We start from the raw sequence: 24,919 nt of genomic DNA on the forward strand, positions 1-24,919 counted from the left end.
CAAAGATGAGGGCCCTTAGAACTACCTCTTGAAACTCCAGGTATGTCCCTGTGTTGCCAGCGTTCTGGTACAGTATAAAAGAGTTGTACATGGCAACCTGGACCATGTAGACCGCAACCTTTTTATACCATACATGTGTTTTCCGCATGGCATTATATGGCTTGAGGACTTGATCAGAAAGATCAACTCCCCCCATATACCGATTGTAGTCCAGAATACACTGGGGCTTGAGGACCGGTCCCACGGTACCTCGCACAGGGACAGGGGTGCTGCCATTCCCATGAATTGTGGTGAGCATAAGGACATACCTCTTGTCCTTATACCGGACCAACAACAGGTTCTCATGGGAAAAGGCACGGGACTCACCCTGGGGTATAGGAGCATGTAGGGGATGGGGCGGAAGGCCTCTTTGATTCTTCCGGACTGTCCCACAAGCGACCGTGGATCTGGCGGCGAGGGATGTGAAGAGAGGGATACTAGTATAAAAGTTATCCACAAAAAGGTGGTAACCTTTATCTAGCAATGGGTGCAAAATAGAGACCTCCCAAAATCTGGCCCCGAAGTGATTGATGACCGGCCTGATTTTATACAGGCGTTCATACGTGGGATCCGTTCGGGGGGACATGCCGCATTATCAGCATAATGCAAACATCTCCGAATGGCCTCGAACCGGGAGCGTGCCATGGCCATACTGTAGAGGGGTGTCTGGTAAAAGACGTCCCCACTCCAATATTGCCTGACACTGGGTTTTTTAACTATACCCATATGCAGCGCGAGGCCCCAAAAGGTCCTCATTTCGGCTGCATCGACTGGAGTCCAGCCGCCGGGTCTAGCTAAAAGTGAGCCCGGGTTAGCGGCGACGAACTGTTGGGCGTACAGATTCGTCTGTGTAACCATCAAATTAACAAAGTCGTCACTGAAAAAATGACCGAAAAAGTCCTCTTCAGTGAACCCGGCGATGTTAATTTTGATTCCCGAGTCGCCAACAAACTCAGGAATCACGGGCTCGTGGTCCGCTGGCTCAGCCCAGTCAAGTTCTCCGGTACGATGTACCAGTGATCTTGGCAGGGGGGCTTCACTAGTATGAGCGCCAGGGGGACTCATACTAGCATGGGGCACAGGATCAAGGACAGAGGAGGTTTGCGGCGCCGCACGGCGGCGAGTTCACCACCTTGGTGGCTCAGGTGGGGTCTTCATCGTCCTCTGAGCCGCTCTCGGTGTCGGAGGCAATTATGTCATATGCCTCCTCCGCCAAAAACACTCTGCGGGCCATTTCTCTACTCTAATGGGTATGTGTGAGTGTGTGTGGGGGGGGAAACTTTATTGGTGTATGTGCTGTGTGTGGTGTGGTGCGATACTACCTCCCTAACCCGCCCTAACCCTCCCTAACCTAACCTAACTAAACTAACCCGCCCTAACAGAAAAAAATATAAAATAAAAAGGGGACTTCTAGCGCAAAAAAGCCCTGCGCCACAAAAAAGCGTTTATCTAATCAGTGGTGTGCGCACTGATTAGCGCTTGTGGCGGCAGGGGGCGCAGAAGTCAGTGGGGGGTCTGGCCACTCAGCCCAGAACAGTGGCTGGTGGCTTGTTCACAGACCCCCACACAAAAAACCCGAAAAATAAAATAAAAAAATGCTTTACCCCGAAAAAAAATGCACCCACCTGAACCCAAAAAAAACGCTGATCAGTGATAAATCACTGACAGCGGTGGGACAGGCTGCACACACAGGTACGGTCCGTCCACACAGTACACGCCTGCTACTGGTGGCACGGACCGCCTATGGGTGCAAAAAAAAATACGCGTAAACCGAAAAAAGTGCCTTTACCACACAAAAAAAACGCTGATCAGTGATGAATCACTGACAGCGGTGAGGCACACACAGGTAAGGTCCGGCCACACAGTACACGCTACTGGTGGCACGGACCGCCTATGGGTGCAAAAACACGCTAGAAAACGCGAAAATAAAGCGCCGGCACCACAAAAAAAAAAACGCCGATCAGTACTACGGGACTGATTAGCGGTGGGTGGGCTTTAACAAACGGTGGCGGATCGCTCTTTTATAACTAAGAGGGTCCGAACACATGCTAAGGAAAAAAAAAAAAAAAAAGATCTGCGCCCCAAAAAAAAGGCTGGTAGCAGACCGCAGCGACCCAGCAGGGCCGGGGTCACTCAGCTAAAGGTGCTACGGACCCACGGACACCCACTGAGGTACGCCGAAAAAAAGAAAAAAAAAGGCTTTTTTTTTTTTTTTTTACTCTAACCTGTCCTTACCTAATCTAAAGCTAACCTTGTGTGATTTCTGTGCCAAGGGGCCACAGAAAGGGGGCAAGGGGCACTTTTTTCAACTGAGGGGATGGTGGGCAGCACGGGGCTCCGTCCTGCACACCAGATCTGAGTGGAATGGCGGGCAGAACGGAGCAACGTGCTCCTAGCCCCCACCATCCCCTCCCATTACATTGTGATTGGTGTGGCCACTTTGGCCACCCAATCACAACTGTACTGAGGGGGGTGGCCACAATGCCAGCCCCCAGTACAGCATGGATGGTGATTGGTGGTGTATACTACACCACCAGTCACCATCTATATCCGGGTCACAGGGTCACACGTGACCCTGATGACCCGGAACCGCTGCAGAACGCCGGTAAGTAGTTACAGGCGTCCTGCAACGATCGCCAGTGTAGGAGGTCCTCCGGACCTCCTCCGGCACACTGCCGGGATGTCTGCTGATAGAAATCAGCAGACATCCGGCTCCGATCCCCGCCCAGCGAGCGGAGGGGAACGGAATCGCAGCACATCACTCGTCTGAATTGACGAGCGATGTGCTGCGATCGCCGACATGGGGGGACATAATGACCCCCTTGGGCCAAATGCCGGGATGCCTGCTGAACGATTTCAGCAGGCATCCGGCCCCGACTCCCCTCCGGCTAGCGGCGGGGGCCGGAAATGCTCAGGGCGTATCCATACGCCCTGTGTCCTTAAGGACTTGGAAACGGGGGCGTATGGATACGCCCTATGTCCTTAAGGGGTTAACCTCTTCAGGACGCCGGGCGTATGCATCCCCGCCGCTAGCTGGTTGGGGACCGGACCGGGATGTCTGCTGAAATCATTCAGCAGGCATCCCGGCACATCGCAGAGGGCGGTCCCCATGTCGGCGATTGCAGAAAATCGCATGTCAATTCAGACATGTGATTTTCTGCTATTCCGGACTGATCGGGTCTCTGGCGACCCGATCACCCGGAAAATAGGGATGATCGGAGCGGTCAGTGACAGCCCCAATCATCCTGAGGGATAGGAGCGAGGTTGCAGTGCTGCGATCTCCTCCTATCCCCTGCCATTGGTCAGAACTGATTCTGACCAATGGCAGAGCAGTACAGTGGGTTGTCACGGCAACCTCCCGTTCTGCCCACTCCTGGATGTCGGGCAGAACGGGGGGAGAAGATGGAGGCCGGTACCTTACCTGAAGATGGCCTGGGGACCGCAGATCATCGCTGGAGACTGCAGAGATCCCGGCTCAGGTAGGGAAACGATGGTGGGGGCAGGGTCGTAGCTAGAAACCATGGGGCCCCGGTGCGAAAAATTGCCCTTGTCCCCCTATCACCTAACGACCCTCTTCCCCAATCCTGGACGACCCCTTACTCGGCTGCACAAAGATATCAGTGACTACAGTCAGGGGAATACACAACAATATAAGTGACTAACAGGCAGGGCCAGACAGACAAAACAGGCATTTAAGAATAAGCAGACCATTTTTCTGGAGGGGGGGGGGGTCCAACTGCTGGGACCCCTACCAATCAACAATCAGCTGTTATAAAGCTATAACTCCCATCATGTCTGGAGAGCCTCAGGCATTATAGGAGTTGTAGTTTTTCAACAGCTGGAGAGCCACAGATTAGGGTACAACATCACCCATCATCACTGCAGAATTTACAAGTGACTCCAGCTCTGATGGGACAGTCAGGAGAAAACACAATTATATCAGTGACCTGAGTGACGTCTTCTCTGTTGTCTTTTCTTTTCTTCTTCATCTGGTCCAGACGTCAGGACTTCTTCCAGCTCCATCTTCTCTGCAGAGTCTGACACCCGGACATCATAGGTTCTCACTTTGTCAGTAGATCCTCATCCTCTGTATGAAGACAATCATTATTATTGCTAAATACTGTACCCCCTGAATATAATACTGCCACACACTGCACCCCCTGAATATAAAACTACCATCCATTGTACCTCCTGCATATGTACTCCCTGAATATAATACTGCCACACACTGCACCCCCTGAATATAAAACTACCATCCACTGTATACCATCCTACTTAAAGGAGTACTCCGGCGCACACTTTTTTCCTTTTATCCAGTCCGGGCTGCAAAATAAAAGAAAACACACTTTCTCTTACCTGCCAACGAGCCCCCGGAGCTACGGTACACTCCGGTACAGGTGTTCGGTCCCCGGGCTGTATTCTTCTTACTTCCTGTTAGCCAGGCACGTCACACGGAGCTTCAGCCTATCACCAGCCGAGGCGGGACATCGCTGCGGCCAGTGCGAACCGAATACAATAAAGATTGCACTTTTAATCTCACTCTTTTGATATATGGGAAATAAAGGTTTTTTTTTTGGGCTACCTTTTCCTGGTAGTCTATGAGTTAGTGGTCAAATTCCACCCTCCATATATTGGTCTCTACTAGATATGTTTTTCGGGCTGTATTCTTCTTACTTCCTGTTAGCCAGGCACGTCACACGGAGCTTCAGCCTATCACCAGCCGAGGCGGGACATCGCTGCGGCCAGTGACAGGCTGAAGCTCCGTGTGACGTGCCGGGCTAACAGGAAGTAAGAAGAATACAGCCCGGGGACCGAACACCTGTACCGGAGTACACCGGAGCTCCGGGGACTCTTGTCAGGTAAGAGAAAGTGTGTTTTCTTTTATTTTGCAGCCCGGACGGGATAAAAGGAAGAAAGTGCGTGCCGGAGTACTACTTTAATCTCCTGAATATAAAAATACCAAACCACTATACTCCTTGAATATAATACTGCCACCTACTGTACCCCTTGAATATAAAACTACCATCCACTGTACTCCTTGAATATAATACTGCCACCTACTGTACCCCTTGAATATAAAACTACCATCCACTGTACTCTTTGAATATAATACTGCCACCTACTGTACCCCTTGAATATAAAACTGCCATCCACTGTACTCTTTGATTATAATACTGCCACCTACTTAATCCCCTGAATATAAAAGCTACCATCCACTGTACTCCTTGAATATAAAACTGCCGCCTACTGTACGCCCTGAATATAAAACTACCATCCACTGTACTCCTTGAATATAATACTGCTGCCTACTGTACGCCCTGAATATAAAACTACCATCCACTGTACTCCTTGAATATAATACTGCCACCTACTGTACGCCCTGAATATAAAACTACCATCCACTGTACTCCTTGAATATAATACTGCCACCTACTGTACGCCCTGAATATAAAACTACCATCCACTGTACTCCTTGAATATAATACTGCCACCTACTGTACCCCCTGAATATAAAACTACCATCCACTGTACTCCTTGAATATAATACTGCCACCCACTGCACCCCCTGAATATATAACTACCATCCACTGTACCTCCTGCATTTAATACTGCCACCCACTGCACCCCCTGAATATAATACTGCCACCCACTGCACCCCCTGAATATAAAACTACCATCCACTGTACCCCTTGAATATAATACTGCCACCTACTGTACCCCCTGAATATAATACTGCCACCTACTGTACCCCCTGAATATATAACTACCATCCACTGTACCTCCTGCATATCAGGGATGTGGAATTTCTATCGCCCGACGCCCCGGACTAGCAGTTTTGGGTGCCGGGCAGGTGAATTTGTCCGGCCCTTAGCCCGGCTTCGGGCAAGCAGGGCCGGACCTGACAAGTGCGGCGGATCTGCAGTCTGTATGGAGCGGGCTGCCGACTCCTGCCCGCTCCATACTCTGCAGCCTGTGTCCTCGGAAGCAGAGCAGGGGAGATGAGAAGCTGTGTATGTGTCTTCTCTCCCCTGCTCTGCAGACGTGCGGGGGGGGGGGGGGGGGAGGTAGATGAGGGGGCGTGGCTTATTTCTCCCCGTGCAGACCTGCGTCCTCTGCCTTCACTCCCCGCACGTCTGCACGGGGAGACTGTATGCGGCGCTCTGCAGTATGTATGGAGCGGGCTCGGGATTCCTGCCCGCTCCATACTTTGCGGCCCCTGGCTGTTCTCAGTAGCCGGGGGCCGCCGCTAATAGCCAGCATGCGGCGAGCGCCGCGGCTGGCTATTAACCCTTTAGATCGCCGCTGTCAAAGCTGACAGCGGCGTCTAAAGGGAGATGTGAACGCTCCCTGGTGGGCTAGTGGGGTGGATCGCCCCCCTGCAGCGCGATCGCAGGAGGGCGATCCACTATAGAGGTAGCCGGAGGCTGTCCGGGCATGCTGGGAGTTGTAGTTTTGCAACATCTGGAGGGCCACAGTTTGAAGACCGCTGCATTAACCCCTTCCATGTTAAAAGTTCAAATCACCCCCTTTTCCTATATAAAAACATGCAAACATAATAAAAATAAACATATTTGGTATCGCTTCGTGCGTAATTGTACAACCTATGAAAATATAACATTATGTATCCCGTACGGTAAATGTAAAAAAAATACCAAACCACAGATTTGAAATTTTTATAATATCCCAGAAAAAAAAAGTTAAAAAGCGATTAAAAAGTCAGATCAATACCAAAATGGTACCAATACAAAAAACTGATTATGGCGCAAAAAATGAGCCCTCATACAGCCAGGTATGCGGAAAAAAAATAAAGCTGCAGGGGTTAAAAAATGGCAATTTAAAAAAATTTGAAAAAGTCCAGAATTAGTAAAACATGACGTAAACGATACAAATCTGGTATCGCTGTAATCAGGCGCCTAAAGTATAAAACTAACATGTTACCTCAACCACAAGGTAAATGGCGCAGAAAAGAAAAACCACCAAATCTGCAAAATTATCTTTTACTATTTCAATTTCACTTCCCTTAATATATATTTATATATTTTTTTGGTTCGGAGAATATGTTATTGAAAAATTAAAAGGTATCATTATAGTAGGTAGTTATGGCTATTATAGGGCGAGGAGGAAAAAACGAGAGCGTAAAAGCGAAAATTGGCCGGACAAGTGGATCGTCATGAGGGACAAGTAGATTTTGCTCCATTTTAGTCCCGTGGACAAGTAGTTTTTTATAAAATTTCCACACCCCTGCATATAATACTGCCACCCACTGTACCCCCTGAATATAATACTGCCATCTACTGTTCACCCTGAATATAATACTTACCTCTTAAATATAATACTGCCACACACTGTGCCCCTGAATGTAAACCCTCAAAATAACCATGCTATACGCTGTACCCTCCCGCACATCATACATACATACATCTTGCTTACACACATCTAACATTCATACAAACACATTATTCATACATATATCATACAGTGACTTAGAGAAACAGAGAGTCGGCACTGATTGACCTCTGCTAATACTGCACACCTGCAGAGTCCATGTTAGTGCTTGTGGAAACACAGATCCTAAAACTGTATGCTCCGTGGTGCTCAACCTTCAGAGTGCAGGAATTGCATCCACATAAAGACGATGAAGAAAATCAGGTGGCACTCACGGTATTGTGAACATTATCTTCTTTATTCGGTGCGGTGCATAAACAGACAGCGGAGCGCTTGGATCAGCAGTGTAACGGACGACAGCTATTTCACGCCGCTCCCGGCGCTTCTTCAAGGTGACCTGAAGAAGCGCCGGGAGCGGCGTGAAATAACTGTCGTCCGTTACACTGCTGATCAAAGCGCCCCGCTGTCTGTTTATGCACCGCACCGAATAAAGAAGATACTGATCACAATACCGTTAGTGCCACCTGATTTTATTCATTGTCATCATACATACACACACATCATTCATACACACACCACCTCCGGACCCCCCAAAGACATGCATTATACATACATACACACACACACACCATACATACGCCGCCTCCAGATCCCTCTGAATAATTCATCTCCACACATCTTACATACATCCTTATAGCTTACACACATCTCCACACATCATACATATACATCTTGCTTACACACATCATTCATACATACAGTACATACATACACACGCCGCCTCTGGGCCCCCCACACATGCATAATACTTACACATCATACATACACATACATCATACATAAACACATATCATACATACACCTGCCGTGAAAGTAAAGCGATCTTTACTGTGACAACCACTAGGAAGGCAGAACTGCAACTCCCAGCATGCCCAGGCTGTCTGGGCATGCTGGGAGTTGTAGTTTTGCAACATCTGGAGGGTCACAGTTTGGAGACCACTGTTACAGTGGTGCCCAAACGGTAGTACTCCAGATGTTGCCAAACTACAACTCTAAGCATGCCTAGACTGCCCAGGCATGCTGGGAGTTGTAGTTCTGTAACATCTGTCCCTTCAGATTTAGCAATTTTCATGACATTTTTGAAAATTGCTGCTCTACTTTGAAGCCCTCTAATTTTTTCAAAAAGTAAAAATATGCCCATTTTATGATGCCAACATAAAGTGGACATATTGTATTTGTTAATAAAAATTACATTTATTTGCAATATCCATTTTCCTTACAAGCAGAGAGCTTCAAAGTTAGAAAAATGCTAAATTTTCAAAAATTTCATGAAATTTTGGGATTTTTCACCAAAAAAGGATGCAAGTAACGACAAAAATTTACCACCAAAATAAAGTAGAATATGTCACGAAAAAACAAACAAACAATCTCAGAATCAGAATATTCGGTAAAAGCGTTTTAGAGTTATTAATGCGTAAAGCAACGGTGGTCAGAATTGCGAAAAAGGGCTCAATCCTTAAGGTGAAAAAGGTCTGCGTCCTTAACGGGATAAAAATAACAACATTAAATAAACACACTATATAGAAATATCAATGCATCAGTATAATAACGAGTAGCTGTGTAAAATTTGGAGAAGAATATCCCTATTCATATATATGCATGAAAAAATATATTAATATACAATATAAACCATATAATATATTGTACACATAATACATTGTAAGTATTTCACTCTGGGGTTAGCTTTGGGATCCTCCTTGACACAGCTGCAGGACACATTTCTACTTCATTCAGCAGGCAAATAACAGTTCTTTATGCAAGTCTGGCTCCTCGCCAGCTTTATTAGACAGGTTGCAGAATAAAAATATAACACAGGAACAAACAAAAGCCTAGGCAGTCTAGCCACTGACTACACAACACAGCATGCCCTGACTATCAACTGTAGGACTTTTCCCTGCCAGTATAAAACATGCATCCTGCAACCTTTTACTCACTGTTCACACACAGCATTTGCGGCCTCTTGCCTTTTGTTCTCAGACCCCTTGTCTGTCTCATGCTGGAGAAAGAACACTTCACCTGTGTTACCACAAGTTGTCATAGTCCATTTCACTGGTGGGGGTCATTCACAGCGCCTGGCTGTGTTCTTCTCGCATGAACCCCTGCCTCTCCCACACAGCCACCTTGCTGTTTTGCTGTCACCAGACTACACTTGCTGCTGTTCTGTGATGATTAGGCACCTGATGGAGTGTACCCCTGGGTGGAGACAGGTGTTCTGATTTTGGTTAAGTGGTTCCTTCCCTATAAAGGTATGGCTGTACTGTGTAGTTCTTTAGTATGAGTAAGGCTGGTATAACGGCTGAAACGCATCACATTTGGTCCTGTTTTATCACTGTGGTGTTCTCAATAAAGAAGTTCTTATTGTACTGATACCTGTGCTGGATTTTCCACTACTTTTATTGTGCATGTAATTATGCTGTATACAAAAACGTAGTCAACTATGCTAATGAGTATGGCAAAAAAAACGTATATGGTTTAATTTTTATATGTATACACACGTAAATATATAATGTAAGTCAATGGGAAACGGATTATTCTTGGGTTCTGTGTATGCATCATTTAGGGTAGGTTCACACTACATTAGGGTTTCCAATAGCATATCCGTCTGCATCCCGGCAAACATGAAATGATGTATACTGTTAACAGCAGCAGCCAACCTCCATTGCTTTCTATGGCAGAATGAAGACACCTAGTGACTCAGTTCAGGACCTATGTGCTATTTTAACCCCTTTACTCCTTAAGGACCAGGCCATTTTACACCTTAAGGACCAGAGCGTTTTTTGCAAATCTGACCACTGTCACTTTAAACATTGATAACTCTGGAATGCTTTTACTGATCATTCTGATTCCGAGATTGTTTTTTTGTGACATATTCTACTTTAACATAGTGGTAAAATTTTATGGTAACTTGCATCCTTTCTTGGTGAAAAATCCCAAAATTTGACAAAAAAATGGAAAATTTTGCATTTTTCTAACTTTGAAGCTCTCTGCTTGTAAGGAAAATGGATATTCAAAATAAAAAAATTTTTGATTCACATATACAATATGTCTACTTTATGATTGCATCATAAAATTTACATGTTTTTACTTTTGGAAGACACCAGAGGGCTTCAAAGTTCAGCAGCAATTTTCCAAATTTTCACAAAATTTTCAAACTCAATATTTTTCAGGGACCAGTTCAGGTTTGGAGTGGATTTGAAGAGTCTTCATATTAGAAATACCCCATAAATGACCCCATTATAAAAACTACACCCCCCAAAGTATTCAAAATGACATTCAGTAAGCGTTTTAACCCTTTAGATGTTTCACAGGAATAGCAGCAAAGTGAAGGAGAAAATTCTAAATCTTCATTTTTTACACTCGCATGTTCTTGTAGACCCAATTTTTGAATGTTTGCAAGGGGTAAAAGGAGAAAATTTTTACTTGTGTTTGTAGCCCAATTTCTCTCGAGTAAGCACATACCTCATATGTCTATGTTAATTGTTCGGCGGGCGCAGTAGAGGGCTCAGAAGCGAAGGGCGACAAGGGGATTTTAGAGAGTACGTTTTTCTGAAATGGTTTTTGGGGGGCATGTTGCATTTAGGAAGACCCTATGGTGCCAGAAGAGCTAAAACCCCCCACATGCCATACCATTTTGGAAACTAGACCCCTTGAGGAACATAACAAGGAATTAAGTGAGCCTTAATACCCCACAGGGGTTTCAAGACTTTTGCAAATGTAAAGAAAAAAAAATTATCTAAAATGCTTGGTTTCCCCCAAATTTTACATTTTTACAAAGGGTTAAAGCAGAAAATACCCCCCAAAATTTGAAGCCCAATTTCTCCCGATTCAGAAAACACCCCATATGGGGGTGAAAAGTGCTCTGCTGGCGCACTACAGGTCCCAGAAGAGAAGGAGTCACATTTGGCTTTTTTGAAGCAAATTTTGCTCTGGGGGCATGCCGTATTTAGGAAGCCCCTATGGTGCCAGGACAGCAAAAAAAAAACACATGGCATACCATTTTGGAAACAAGACCCCTTGGGGAACGTAACAAGCGGTAAAGTGAACCTTAATACCCCACAGGGGTTTCACGACTTTGGCATATGTAAAAAAAAAATTATAAATTTTACCTAAAATGCTTGGTTTCCCCCAAATTCTAAATTTTTACAAAGGGTTAAAGCAGAAAATACCCCCCAAAATTTGAAGCCCAATTTCTCCCGATTCAGAAAACACCCCATATGGGGGTGAAAAGTGCTCTGCTGGCGCACTACAGGTCCCAGAAGAGAAGGAGTCACATTTGGCTTTTTTGAAGCAAATTTTGCTCTGGGGGCATGCCGCATTTAGGAAGCCCCTATGGTGCCAGGACAGCAAAAAAAAAACACATGGCATACCATTTTGGAAACAAGACCCCTTGGGGAACGTAACAAGGGGTAAAGTGAACCTTAATACCCCACAGGGGTTTCACGACTTTGGCATATGTAAAAAAAAATTATAAATTTTACCTAAAATGCTTGGTTTCCCCCAAATTTTACATTTTTACAAAGGGTTAAAGCAGAAAATACCCCACAAAATTTGAAGCCAAATTTCTCCCGATTCAGAAAACACCCCATATGGGGGTGAAAAGTGCTCTGCTGGCGCACTACAGGTCTCAGAAGAGAAGGAGTCACATTTGGCTTTTTTGAAGCAAATTTTGCTCTGGGGGCATGCCGCATTTAGGAAGCCCCTATGGTGCCAGGACAGCAAAAAAAAAAAACACATGGCATACCATTTTGGAAACAAGACCCCTTGGGGAACGTAACAAGGGGTAAAGTGAACCTTAATACCCCACAGGGGTTTCACGACTTTGGCATATGTAAAAAAAAATTATAAATTTTACCTAAAATGCTTGGTTTCCCCCAAATTTTACATTTTTACAAAGGGTTAAAGCAGAAAATACCCCCCAAAATTTGAAGCCAAATTTCTCCCGATTCAGAAAACACCCCATATGGGGGTGAAAAGTGCTCTGCTGGCGCACTACAGGTCTCAGAAGAGAAGGAGTCACATTTGGCTTTTTTGAAGCAAATTTTGCTCTGGGGGCATGCCGCATTTAGGAAGCCCCTATGGTGCCAGGACAGCTAAAAAAAACAACATGGCATACCATTTTGGAAACTAGACCCCTTGGGGAACGTAACAAGAGGTAAAGTGAACCTTAATACCCCACAGGGGTTTCACGACTTTGGCATATGTAAAAAAAAATAAAAAAATTTACCTAAAATGCTTGGTTTCCCAAAAGTTTTACATTTTTACAAAGGGTTAAAGCAGAAAATACCCCCCAAAATTTGAAGCCCAATTTCTCCCGATTCAGAAAACACCCCATATGGGGGTGAAAAGTGCTCTGCTGGCGCACTACAGGTCTAAGAAGAGAAGGAGTCACATTTGGCTTTTTTGAAGCAAATTTTGCTCTGGGGGCATGCCGCATTTAGGAAGCCCCTATGGTGCCAGGACAGCAAAAAAAAAAAAAACACATGGCATACCATTTTGGAAACAAGACCCCTTGGGGAACGTAACAAGGGGTAAAGTGAACCTTAATACCCCACAGGGGTTTCACGACTTTGGCATATGTAAAAAAAAAATTATAAATTTTACCTAAAATGCTTGGTTTCCCCCAAATTTTATTTTACAAATACCCCCCAAAATTTGAAGCCCAATTTCTCCCGATTCAGAAAACACCCCATATGGGGGTGAAAAGTGCTCTGCTAGCGCACTACAGGTCCCAGAAGAGAAGGAGTCACATTTGGCTTTTTTGAAGCAAATTTTGCTCTGGGGCATGCCGCATTTAGGAAGCCCCTATGGTGCCAGGACAGCAAAAAAAAAAAAAAAAATGGCATACCATTTTGGAAACAAGACCCCTTGGGGAACGTAACAAGGGGTAAAGTGAACCTTAATACCCCACAGGGGATTCACGACTTTGGCATATGTAAAAAAAAAATATATAAATTTTACCTAAAATGCTTGGTTTCCCCCAAATTTAACATTTTTACAAAAGGTTAAAGCAGAAAATACCCCCCAAAATTTGAAGCCCAATTTCTCCCGATTCAGAAAACACCCCATATGGGGGTGAAAAGTGCTCTGCTGGCGCACTACAGGTCTCAGAAGAGAAGGAGTCACATTTGGCTTTTTTGAAGCAAATTTTGCTCTGGGGGCATGCCGCATTTAGGAAGCCCCTATGGTGCCAGGACAGCTAAAAAAAACCCACATGGCATACCATTTTGGAAACTAGACCCCTTGGGGGACGTAACAAGGGGTAAAGTGAACCTTAATACCCCACAGGGGTTTCACGACTTTGGCATATGTAAAAAAAAATAATAAATTTTACCTAAAATGCTTGGTTTCCCAAAAATGTTACATTTTTACAAAGGGTTAAAGCAGAAAATACCCCCCAAAATTTGAAGCCCAATTTCTCCTGATTCAGAAAACACCCCATATGGGGGTGAAAAGTGCTCTGCTGGCGCACTACAGGTCCCAGAAGAGAAGGAGTCACATTTGGCTTTTTTGAAGCAAATTTTGCTCTGGGGGCATGCCGCATTTAGGAAGCCCCTATGGTGCCAGGACAGCAAAAGAAAAAAAAAATGGCATTCCATTTTGGAAACAAGACCCCTTGGGGAACGTAACAAGGGGTAAAGTGAACCTTAATACCCCACAGGGGTTTCACGACTTTGGCATATGTAAAAAAAAAATATATAAATTTTACCTAAAATGCTTGGTTTCCCAAAAGTTTTACATTTTTACAAAGGGTTAAAGCAGAAAATACCCCCCAAAATTTGAAGCCCTATTTCTCCCGATTCAGAAAACACCCCATATGGGGGTGAAAAGGGCTCTGCTGGCGCACTACAGGTCTCAGAAGAGAAGGAGTCACATTTGGCTTTTTTGAAGCAAATTTTGCTCTGGGGGCATGCCGCATTTAGGAAGCCCCTATGGTGCCAGGACAGCTAAAAAACCCACATGGCATACCATTTTGGAAACTAGACCCCTTGGGGAACGTAACAAGGGGTAAAGTGAACCTTAATACCCCACAGGGGTTTCACGACTTTGGCATATGTAAAAAAAAATATATAAATTTTACCTAAAATGCTTGGTTTCCCAAAAGTTTTACATTTTTACAAAGGGTTAAAGCAGAAAATACCCCCCAAAATTTGAAGCCCTATTTCTCCCGATTCAGAAAACACCCCATATGGGGGTGAAAAGGGCTCTGCTGGCGCACTACAGGTCTCAGAAGAGAAGGAGTCACATTTGGCTTTTTTGAAGCAAATTTTGCTCTGGGGGCATGCCGCATTTAGGAAGCCCCTATGGTGCCAGGACAGCTAAAAAAAATCACATGGCATACCATTTTGGAAACTAGACCCCTCGGGGAACGTAACAAGGGGTAAAGTGAACCTTAATACCCCACAGGGGTTTCACGACTTTGGCATATGTAAAAAAAAATAATACATTTTACCTAAAATGCTTGGTTTCCCAAAAATTTTACATTTTTACAAAGGGTTAAAGCAGAAAATACCTCCCAAAATTTGAAGCCCACTTTTTCCCGATTCAGAAAACACCCCATATGGGGGTGAAAAGTGCTCTGCTGGCGCACTACAGGTCTCGGAAGAGAAGAAGTCACATTTGGCTTTTTTGAAGCAAATTTTGCTCTGGGGGCATGCCGCATTTAGGAAGCCCCTATGGTGGCAGGACAGCTAAAAAAAAACACATGGCATACCATTTTGGAACCTAGACCCCTTGGGGAACGTAACAAGGGGTAAAGTGAACCTTAATACCCCACAGGGGTTTCACGACTTTGGCATATGTAAAAAAATATAATAATAAATTTTACCTAAAATGCTTGGTTTCCCAAAAATTTTACATTTTTACAAAGGGTTAAAGCAGAAAATACCCCCCAAAATTTGAAGCCCAATTTCTTCCGATTCAGAAAACACCCCATATGGGGGTAAAAAGTGCTCTGCTGGCGCACTACAGGTCTCAGAAGAGAAGGAGTCACATTTGGCTTTTTTGAAGCAAATTTTGCTCTGGGGGCATGCCGCATTTAGGAAGCCCCTATGGTGCCAGGACAGCTAAAAAAAAAACACATGGCATACCATTTTGGAAATTAGACCCCTTGGGGAACATAACAAGGGGTAAAGTGAACCTTAATACCCCACAGGGGTTTCACGACTTTGGCATATGTAAAAAAAAAATAATAAATTTTACCTAAAATGCTTGGTTTCCCAAAAATTTTACATTTTTACAAAGGGTTAAAGCAGAAAATATCCCCCAAAATTTGAAGCCCAATTTCTCCCGATTCAGAAAACACCCCATATGGGGGTGAAAAGTGCTCTGCTGGCGCACTACAGGTCTCAGAAGAGAAGGAGTTACAAATTTTGCTCTGGGGGCATGCCACATTTAGGAAGCCCCTATGGTGCCAGGACAGTAAAAAAAAACACATGGCATAACATTTTGGAAACTAGACCCCTTGGGGAACGTAACAGTGTTACAGTGAGTACTTACACCTCACAGGTTTGTTGAACAGTGGGCTGTAAAAGTGAAAAATTTGATTTTTTTTGCACTATATTGATAGTGTTACCCCAAATGTTTCATTTTCACATTGGGAAATAGGGCAAAAGGCCCCCAAAATTTGTAGAACAATTTTGTATGAGAAAATAAATACCCCATATGTGGATGTAAATTGCTCTGTGGACGCACTACAATGCTCAGAATAGAAGGAGTGAAAATTTTGTTGTATTTGAAGTCGGGGGTCATGTGCATTTATAAAGCCCCCAACAGGAAAAAAAACAACACATGTGACACCATTTTAGAAACTTCACCCCTCAATGAACGTAACAAGGGGTACAGCGGGAAATAACACCTCACAGGTTTTTTGAAAAGTGGGCGATGAATTGAAAAATTTGATTTTTTTACAGTAAAATGCTGGGGTTACCCAATTATTAACATTTTCACAAGGAGTAATATGAGAAATTGGGTTACAAATTTTGGAGGGCTTTTCCCCCTGACTATAAAAATACATCCACATATGGGGTAACGTGCTGGGCGGGCGCACAACAAGGCTCAGAAGTCATAGAGGTCACTTTGTATTTGTGGCCTTTGGCATATCAGTAGCTGACGGTTACATACATTCCGAGGAAAATACAAAAATGAAACACCCACATGTGACACCATTACAGAAAGTACCCACCCTGAGGAATGGGTATAGGGGTAAAGAGGACATTTTTAATGCACAGGTGTTTCCTAAATTTATTTTCCAGGAATGGATGAAGGGTAGCTTTTGAAAGTTGCAATTTTCAACCTATGCTCTGCTTCATCTTTCTGGGAACAACTAACATGTGACTCCGAATTGTCGCCTGGAAATATGACAGAGCTCAGCGAGAACTCTTCGCATTTGAGGCGGATGTTTGTTATGGACCTAACAGTTACATACATTCAGAGGAAAATACAAGAAAGGAACATCCATATGTGAGAATACTACAAACAGTACACCCCCTAGGGAAGGTGTATAGGGTGAAGTGGAGATTTGGAACAGACGGGTGTTCCCTTCATTTATTTTCCAGGAATGGATGAAGTGTACTATGGGGGGAAGAAAATTGTAATTTTAGTACTGATATGCCAATTATTTTCCCAGAATGATGATCCAGAGTACAGCCAAAAGTAAAAATGATGCCTGCCCCAAACCCTATACTCTGAATCATCATTCTGGGAAGGGGATGTGTGGGGCCGTCCCTATTCTGTTACCTCAAATGCGCAACCCGCTCAGGTGGGGAGAGAGAGCGTTGCGCATTTGAGGCAACTGCAAACCTCCAATGCTGTTGACTCTGTGTCCCATGACCCATTTTTTAGGGGGAAGAAAAAAAAAAAAGATATTGGGCTATTGGGAAAAAGGTTTTGTTTTTTGGGGGGGGTGTTTTGGTTTAAAATTTGGAAGTCAATGTACCCTGGACTGGTACATTGGAGCCGAATTCTGGGGAATAAAAATTAGGGCAAAGGATGGAAAATGTAGTACTCCATGGAAGTGTGATACTCCCTGAAGCAGCCTATGCAGAGGCCCGGATGATCGGGGCAAGTGTCACATTGAGTGGTGGTGTCCCTCCGTCTCCCCTTCTTGTGACACACTCTGCATTTCTTCTGGGTTCGTCCCATCCTTCAAGTGTTGGGGATCACACCTGGAAAGTGTTGGCCGGGGACGATCCGGGGACCTAAAGTTCCAGAGGTGCTCTGACCCGCTCTTTGGCGGTCACCAAAGATGAGGGCCTTTAGAACTACCTCTTGGAACTCCAGGTATGTTCCTGTGTTGCCAGCCTTCTGGTACAGTATAAAAGAGTTGTACATGGCAACCTGTACCATGTAGACCACAACCTTTTTATACCATATGCGTGTTTTCCGCCTGGCGTTATATGGCTTGAGGACTTGATCAGAAAGATCAACTCCCCCCATATACCGATTGTAGTCCAGAATACAATCGGGCTTGAGGACCGGTCCCGCGGAACCTCACACAGGGACAGGGGTGCTGCCATTCCCATGAATTGTGGTGAGCATAAGGACATCCCTCTTGTCCTTATACCTGACCAACAACAGGTTCTCATGGGAAAAGGCACGGGACTCACCCCGGGGATAGGAGCATGTAGGGGATGGGGCGGAAGGCCTCTTTGATTCTTCCGGACTGTCCCACAAGCGACCGTGGATCTGGCGGCGAGGCATGTGAAGAGAGGGATACTAGTATAAAAGTTATCCACGTAAAGGTGGTAACCTTTATCTAGCAATGGGTGCAAAAGGCCCCAAACGATTTTCCCGCTAACACCCAGAGTGGGGGGACATTCTGGGGGTTCAAAACGGGAATCTCGTCCCTCATACACTATAAACTTGCAAGTGTACCCGGAGGTACTCTTGCAAAGTTTATACATCTTCACGCCATACCGTGCCCGTTTGGTCGGGATGTATTGCCGGAAGCTGAGTCTCCCCTTGAAGCTGATGAGAGACTCATCAATAGAGACCTCCCGCCCCGGGACATAGGCCTCCCAAAATCTGGCTTCGAAGTGATTGATGACCGGCCTGATTTTATACAGGCGGTTATACGCGGGATCAGTTCGGGGGGGACATGCCGCATTATCAGCATAATGCAAACATCTCCGAATGGCCTCGAACCGGGAGCGTGCCATGGCCATACTGTAGAGGGGTGTCTGGTAAAAGACGTCCCCACTCCAATATTGCCTGACACTGGGTTTTTTAACTATACCCATATGCAGCGCGAGGCCCCAAAAGGTCCTCATTTCGGCTGCATCGACTGGAGTCCAGCCGCCGGGTCTAGCTAAAAGTGAGCCCGGGTTAGCGGCGACGAACTGTTGGGCGTACAGATTCGTCTGTGTAACCATCAAATTAACAAAGTCGTCACTGAAAAAATGACCGAAAAAGTCCTTTTCAGTGAACCCGGCGATGTTAATTTTGATTCCTGAGGTACGAGGTACCAGTGACCTTGGCAGGGGGGCTTCACTAGTATGAGCGCCAGGGGGACTCATACTAGCATGGGGCACAGGGTCAAGGGCAGAGGAGGTTTGCGGCACCGCACGGCGTGGTGGCTCATCATCAGAACTAGATGATGAGTGTTACGCCGAGCGCTCCGGGTCCCCGCTCCTCCCCGGAGCGCTCGCTTCACTCTCTCCGCTGCAGCGCTCCGGTCACGTCCTCTGACCCGGGGCGCTGCGATCCCGCTGCCAGCCGGGATGCGATTCGCGATGCGGGTAGCGCCCGCTCGCGATGCGCACCCCGGCTCCCCTACCTGACTCGCTCCCCGTCTGTTCTGTCCCGGCGCGCGCGGCCCCGCTCCCTAGGGCGCGCGCGCGCCGGGTCTCTGCGATTTAAAGGGCCACTGCGCCGCTGATTGGCGCAGTGGTTCCAATTAGGGTAATCACCTGTGCACTTCCCTATATTACCTCACTTCCCTTGCACTCCCTTGCCGGATCTTGTTGCCTTAGTGCCAGTGAAAGCGTTCCTTGTGTGTTCCTTGCCTGTGTTTCCAGACCTTCTGCCGTTGCCCCTGACTACGATCCTTGCTGCCTGCCCCGACCTTCTGCTACGTCCGACCTTGCTTCTGCCTACTCCCTTGTACCGCGCCTATCTTCAGCAGCCAGAGAGGTGAGCCGTTGCTAGTGGATACGACCTGGTCACTACCGCCGCAGCAAGACCATCCCGCTTTGCGGCGGGCTCTGGTGAAAACCAGTAGTGGCTTAGAACCGGTCCACTAGCACGGTCCACGCCAATCCCTCTCTGGCACAGAGGATCCACTACCTGCCAGCCGGCATCGTGACAGTAGATCCGGCCATGGATCCCGCTGAAGTTCCTCTGCCAGTTGTCGCTGACCTCACCACGGTGGTCGCCCAGCAGTCACAACAGATAGCGCAACAAGGCCAACAGCTGTCTCAACTGACCGTTATGCTACAACAGTTACTACCACAGCTTCAGCAGTCATCTCCTCCGCCAGCTCCTGCACCTCCTCCGCAGCGAGTGGCCGCTCCTGGTCTACGCCTATCCTTGCCGGATAAATTTGATGGGGACTCTAAGTTTTGCCGTGGCTTTCTTTCCCAATGTTCCCTGCATCTGGAGATGATGTCGGACCTGTTTCCCACTGAAAGGTCTAAGGTGGCTTTCGTAGTCAGCCTTCTGTCCGGAAAAGCCCTGTCATGGGCCACACCGCTCTGGGACCGCAATGACCCCGTCACTGCCTCTGTACACTCCTTCTTCTCGGAAATCCGAAGTGTCTTTGAGGAACCTGCCCGAGCCTCTTCTGCTGAGACTGCCCTGTTGAACCTGGTCCAGGGTAATTCTTCCGTTGGCGAGTATGCCGTACAATTCCGTACTCTTGCTTCAGAATTGTCCTGGAATAATGAGGCCCTCTGCGCGACCTTCAAAAAAGGCCTATCCAGCAACATTAAAGATGTTCTGGCCGCACGAGAAATTCCTGCTAATCTACATGAACTTATTCACCTAGCCACTCGCATTGACATGCGTTTTTCCGAAAGGCGTCAGGAACTCCGCCAAGATATGGACTCTGTTCGCACGAGGCGTTTCTCCTCCTCGGCTCCTCTCTCCTCTGGTCCCCTGCAATCTGTTCTTGTGCCTTCCGCCGTGGAGGCTATGCAGGTCGACCGGTCTCGCCTGACACCTCAAGAGAGGACACGACGCCGTATGGAGAACCTCTGCCTGTACTGTGCTAGTACCGAACACTTCCTGAGGGATTGTCCTATCCGTCCTCCCCGCCTGGAAAGACGTACGCTGACTCCGCACAAAGGTGAGACAGTCCTTGATGTCTACTCTGCTTCTCCACGTCTTACAGTGCCTGTGCGGATGTCTGCCTCTGCCTTCTCCTTCCCTGCTGTGGCCTTCTTGGACTCTGGATCTGCAGGAAATTTTATTTTGGCCTCTCTCGTCAACAGGTTCAACATCCCGGTGACCAGTCTCGCCAGACCCCTCTACATCAATTGTGTAAATAATGAAAGATTGGACTGTACCATACGTTTCCGCACGGAGCCCCTTCTTATGAGCATCGGATCTCATCATGAGAGGATTGAACTTTTGGTCCTCCCCAATTGCACCTCAGAAATTCTCCTTGGACTTCCCTGGCTTCAACTTCATTCCCCAACCCTGGATTGGTCCACTGGGGAGATCAAGAGTTGGGGGTCCTCTTGTTCCAAGAACTGTCTAAAACCGGTTCCCAGTAACCCTTGCCGTAACTCTGTGGTTCCTCCAGTAACCGGTCTCCCTAAGGCCTATATGGACTTCGCGGATGTTTTCTGCAAAAAACAAGCTGAGACTCTACCTCCTCACAGGCCTTATGATTGCCCTATCGACCTCCTCCCGGGCACTACTCCACCCCGGGGCAGAATTTATCCTCTCTCTGCCCCAGAGACTCTTGCCATGTCCGAATACGTCCAGGAGAATCTAAAAAAGGGCTTTATCCGTAAATCCTCCTCTCCTGCCGGAGCCGGATTTTTCTTTGTGTCCAAAAAAGATGGCTCCCTACGTCCTTGCATTGACTACCGCGGTCTTAATAAAATCACGGTTAAGAACCGCTACCCCTTACCCCTCATCTCTGAACTCTTTGATCGCCTCCAAGGTGCCCACATCTTCACTAAATTGGACTTAAGAGGCGCCTATAACCTCATCCGCATCAGAGAGGGGGACGAGTGGAAAACGGCATTTAACACCAGAGATGGACACTTTGAGTATCTGGTCATGCCCTTTGGACTGTGCAATGCCCCTGCCGTCTTCCAAGACTTTGTCAATGAAATTTTTCGTGATCTGTTATACTCCTGTGTTGTTGTATATCTGGACGATATCCTAATTTTTTCTGCCAATCTAGAAGAACACCGCCAGCATGTCCGTATGGTTCTTCAGAGACTTCGTGACAACCAACTCTATGCCAAAATTGAGAAATGTCTGTTTGAATGCCAATCTCTTCCTTTTCTAGGATATTTGGTCTCTGGCCAGGGACTACAGATGGATCCAGACAAACTCTCTGCCGTCTTAGATTGGCCACGCCCCTCCGGACTCCGTGCTATCCAACGCTTTTTGGGGTTCGCCAATTATTACAGGCAATTTATTCCACATTTTTCTACCATTGTGGCTCCTATCGTGGCTTTAACCAAAAAAAATGCTGATCCCAAGTCCTGGCCTCCTCAAGCAGAAGACGCCTTTAAACGACTCAAGTCTGCCTTTTCTTCGGCTCCCGTGCTCTCCAGACCTGACCCTTCCAAACCCTTCCTATTGGAGGTTGATGCCTCCTCAGTGGGAGCTGGAGCTGTTCTTCTACAAAAAAATTCTTCCGGGCATGCTGTCACTTGTGGTTTTTTCTCTAGGACCTTCTCTCCAGCGGAGAGGAACTACTCCATCGGGGATCGAGAGCTTCTAGCCATTAAATTAGCACTTGAGGAATGGAGGCATCTGCTGGAGGGATCAAGATTTCCTGTTATTATCTACACCGACCACAAGAACCTCTCCTACCTCCAGTCTGCCCAACGGCTGAATCCTCGCCAGGCCCGGTGGTCTCTGTTCTTTGCCCGATTTAATTTTGAGATTCACTTTCGTCCTGCCGATAAGAACATTAGGGCCGATGCTCTCTCTCGTTCCTCGGATGCCTCAGAAGTTGATCTCCCTCCGCAACACATCATTCCACCTGACTGCCTGATCTCCACTTCTCCTGCCTCCATCAGGCAGACTCCTCCAGGAAAGACCTTTGTTTCTCCACGCCAACGCCTCGGAATCCTCAAATGGGGTCACTCCTCCCATCTCGCAGGTCATGCGGGCATCAAGAAATCTGTGCAACTCATCTCCCGCTTCTATTGGTGGCCGACTCTGGAGACGGATGTTGGGGACTTTGTGCGAGCCTGCACTATCTGTGCCCGGGATAAGACTCCTCGCCAGAAGCCCGCTGGTTTTCTTCATCCTCTGCCTGTCCCCGAACAGCCTTGGTCTCTGATTGGTATGGATTTTATTACTGATTTACCCCCTTCCCGTGGCAACACTGTTATTTGGGTGGTCGTTGATCGATTCTCCAAAATGGCACATTTCATCCCTCTTCCTGGTCTTCCTTCTGCGCCTCAGTTGGCTAAACAATTTTTTGTACACATTTTTCGTCTTCACGGGTTGCCTACGCAGATTGTTTTGGATAGAGGTGTCCAATTCGTGTCTAAATTCTGGAGGGCTCTCTGTAAACAACTCAAGATTAAATTAAATTTTTCCTCTGCATATCATCCCCAGTCCAATGGACAAGTAGAAAGAATTAACCAGATCTTGGGTGATTATTTGCGACATTTTGTTTCCTCCCGCCAGGATGACTGGGCAGATCTCCTTCCATGGGCCGAATTCTCGTATAACTTCAGGGTCTCTGAATCTTCCTCCAAATCCCCATTTTTCGTGGTGTACGGCCGTCACCCTCTTCCCCCCCTCCCTACCCCCTTGCCCTCTGGTCTGCCCGCTGTGGATGAAATTTCTCGTGACCTTTCCATTATATGGAGAGAGACCCAAAATTCTCTCTTACAGGCTTCTTCACGCATGAAGAGGTTCGCGGATAAGAAAAGAAGAGCTCCCCCCGTTTTTTCCCCTGGAGACAAGGTATGGCTCTCCGCTAAATATGTCCGCTTCCGTGTCCCTAGCTACAAGTTGGGACCACGCTATCTTGGTCCTTTCAAAATTTTGTGTCAAATTAATCCTGTCTCTTATAAACTTCTTCTTCCTCCTTCTCTTCGTATCCCTAATGCCTTTCACGTCTCTCTTCTCAAACCACTCATCCTCAACCGTTTTTCTCCCAAATCTGTTCCTCCCACTCCTGTTTCCGGCTCCTCGGACGTCTTCTCGGTCAAGGAAATTTTGGCTGCCAAAAAGGTCAGAGGAAAAAATTTTTTTTTAGTAGACTGGGAGGGTTGTGGTCCTGAAGAGAGATCCTGGGAACCTGAGGACAACATCCTTGACAAAAGTCTGCTCCTCAGGTTCTCAGGCTCCAAGAAGAGGGGGAGACCCAAGGGGGGGGGTACTGTTACGCCGAGCGCTCCGGGTCCCCGCTCCTCCCCGGAGCGCTCGCTTCACTCTCTCCGCTGCAGCGCTCCGGTCACGTCCTCTGACCCGGGGCGCTGCGATCCCGCTGCCAGCCGGGATGCGATTCGCGATGCGGGTAGCGCCCGCTCGCGATGCGCACCCCGGCTCCCCTACCTGACTCGCTCCCCGTCTGTTCTGTCCCGGCGCGCGCGGCCCCGCTCCCTAGGGCGCGCGCGCGCCGGGTCTCTGCGATTTAAAGGGCCACTGCGCCGCTGATTGGCGCAGTGGTTCCAATTAGGGTAATCACCTGTGCACTTCCCTATATTACCTCACTTCCCTTGCACTCCCTTGCCGGATCTTGTTGCCTTAGTGCCAGTGAAAGCGTTCCTTGTGTGTTCCTTGCCTGTGTTTCCAGACCTTCTGCCGTTGCCCCTGACTACGATCCTTGCTGCCTGCCCCGACCTTCTGCTACGTCCGACCTTGCTTCTGCCTACTCCCTTGTACCGCGCCTATCTTCAGCAGCCAGAGAGGTGAGCCGTTGCTAGTGGATACGACCTGGTCACTACCGCCGCAGCAAGACCATCCCGCTTTGCGGCGGGCTCTGGTGAAAACCAGTAGTGGCTTAGAACCGGTCCACTAGCACGGTCCACGCCAATCCCTCTCTGGCACAGAGGATCCACTACCTGCCAGCCGGCATCGTGACAATGAGGAGGACGATGAAATAAGGAAGGTGGGGTCTTCATCGTCCTCTGAGCCGCTCTCGGTGTCGGAGGCAATTAGGTCATATGTCTCCTCCGCCGAAAACACTCTGCGGGCCATTTCCCTGCTCTAATGTGGATACGGGGGGGGGGGGGGTGTGCGTGTGTGTGTGTGGGGGGGAAAACTTTATTGGTGCGTGTGCTGCGTGTGG

The 24,919-nt window shown here is 47.2% G+C and overlaps 1 protein-coding gene across 19 annotated transcripts in view; it reads right to left on the reverse strand.

Moving 5' to 3' along the window:
- Positions 1-24,919, reverse strand: part of LOC130274049 (ethanolaminephosphotransferase 1-like) — a 400,414-nt gene that overhangs the window by 202,416 nt on the left and 173,079 nt on the right. For 9 of the 19 annotated variants that reach the window (XM_056521873.1, XM_056521872.1, XM_056521860.1 and 6 more), the window contains exon 1: positions 9,420-10,195. The exons of 6 other annotated variants lie outside the window; for them this stretch is intronic. The gene's annotated coding sequence lies outside the window, so the exon portion shown is untranslated. Of the gene's footprint in view, positions 1-3,986; positions 4,127-9,419; positions 10,196-24,919 lie in introns of those variants that run through there. 4 more of the 19 variants (XM_056521863.1, XM_056521850.1, XM_056521853.1 and 1 more) reach the window with 2 other exon arrangements.

This window comes from Hyla sarda, chromosome 5 (assembly GCF_029499605.1).
Source record: "Hyla sarda isolate aHylSar1 chromosome 5, aHylSar1.hap1, whole genome shotgun sequence".
NCBI lineage: Eukaryota > Metazoa > Chordata > Amphibia > Anura > Hylidae > Hyla > Hyla sarda.